Below are 2,212 nucleotides of genomic sequence, written 5' to 3' on the forward strand. Positions count from 1 at the left end.
GGGGGCGGAGGGGTAATGGGAAAAGATTAGCCAAAGAATTTATTTCATCTCTGCATAACCCATGGCCCCAGACAATAGTGTGGTAAAAGCCTGGTGGGGGGACAGCGGGAACGGGCCAGTGGGGGAAAAGAGGGAGACATCTGTAACACTTTACACAGTAAAGATAATTTTTTTTAAGAGTAAAATGTCTTTTCCCCTTACAGCAGCAATAAAAGCAGATATTATGAATTTTTTTAAAAAACGGATCTAGCAAAAGTTATTTCTAACAAGTCTTCTCTGAAAAGTAAAAAATTTTCTCCAAAGTTAGAGAATTTAGACTGATTTCCTTACATTGTAATTTGCTGCACTAATATTTGCACTGGCTTTTCTAAAAGGTATACCATTATGTACACTTTTTTCTCTGAAGCTAGAAGGGATGACTACTTCATTCAGACCTATTATAGGCACTTAGAAGAAAAAAAAAATTCTGCTGAATTTATTACTTAAGCAACAATTTTGCTTTTGACATGTGTATCATAACTTTTTACAACATCGTTAATGGCTATATTTATTTCATCGTAAGACTAAAACAAAGCAATGCCTTAAAAGATCTTATTTGGATCACTTGCACAAATTAATTTATAGAATTAGCGTATGAACTTCCAGTATTGTTCAAATATTTTGAGTCTGTATTCAGTCCTCTCATCAGTGGTTGAGAAGTTTAGGGTGTGTGTTAACTGAATTTAAATACATGCTAAATTCACAAGAATTTAAAGTGGTTGCTTTGAATATTCTTTCATAAGATTATAAATTCATTTTTTTAAATGCAATATATAATTGCATGTAAATACTGTCTGTTTGCAAACTTTGTAATATTAAAGACGATACACTTTGAACTGAAATCAGACAACTGATGGGTCCGGGCTGCCTGTCACTACTTGAGCCAATTAAGCAGAGACAGGGTTGAGTCATATATGAGGGTTTATCCCAATAATGCCTGCATATGGGAGAGCAGCAGGTCATCCATGAAAATCTGCCCTCCCACCTCCCACTAGGCGGCTGAGTGTATAGGAATAAGGAAGAGAGGCTGTATGCAAGGGAGAATGGCTGCAGGGTCTGTGGTCGTGTGTCTTCTTCCAAGATCTTGAAGTCCTATAACAAGGTAGGTAAACTTCAATGGTGTTAAAAACAGCTTCTCCAGGCCCAGCCCAGTGAAGCTCAGCGGTTGCGTGTGGACCCAGGAACCAGGAGGTCACCGGTTCCATTTCCGGTCAGGGCATATGCCCTGGTAGTAGACTCGATCCCCAGTAGGGGACATTCTGGAGGCAGCTGATTGATGATTCTCTCTCATCATCAATGTTTCTATCTCTTTCTCCCTCTCCCCTCCTCTCTGAAATCAATAAAAATATATTTTAAAAACTAACAAACAAACAAAAAAAACCCCCAGCTCTGCCAGTTCCTGGCACCTGAGAATGGTCAGCATTCCTGAGGCAAACTCCCAGAGAGGGTCAGGGTCCAGCACAGCAATCAAATCAAAGCTATCTGTCCTTTGTAATCATAATGTATTTTCTTTACTGAGCAATGGACCCACCTGGGCCCCAAGGTGTCTCTTATCTTTTTACAGCTCTGTTTTTCTTTTTGCAGGAACGGCCAGTTTCCCAGGGTCTGTAAGAAAACCTCTTACGTATAGTTAGTCAGGAGAATAACCCTTAAACAATTGTGGCTCTATTCTTTTTTTTTTTCCAATGTATTTTTTATTGATTTTTACAGAGAGGAAGGGAGAGGGATAGAGAGTTAGAAACATCGATGAGAGAGAAACATCGACCGGCTGCCTCCTGCACATCTCCCACTGGGGATGTGCCCGCAACCCAGGTACATGCCCTTGACCGGAATCGAACCTGGGACCTTTCAGTCCGCAGGCCAACGCTCTATCCACTGAGCCAAACCGGTTTCGGCTAAAATACTTTTACTACTTTTCCAAAAATAAGCCTATGCCTTCTTTTCTTTTCTTTTTTAAAGAGAATTACATTAATGTATGCTGTCACCCTGGTACAAATGAATTTCAAAGGAAATATTAGAATTAATTTTTTCAAGTTTACAGCTGAGATGTTCACAGCATATCTAATAGCCTATCTTGGGAATAATTACTAAAATGGGAAGCATCCAAGGGAAGCCATCGCCTGCTGCTGCGGATCAGGACCACAGGTGGTGCTCATCAGCGGGAATGGGCTGG

This window comes from Myotis brandtii, unplaced genomic scaffold (assembly GCF_000412655.1).
Source record: "Myotis brandtii unplaced genomic scaffold, ASM41265v1 scaffold789, whole genome shotgun sequence".
Classification (NCBI taxonomy): domain Eukaryota; kingdom Metazoa; phylum Chordata; class Mammalia; order Chiroptera; family Vespertilionidae; genus Myotis; species Myotis brandtii.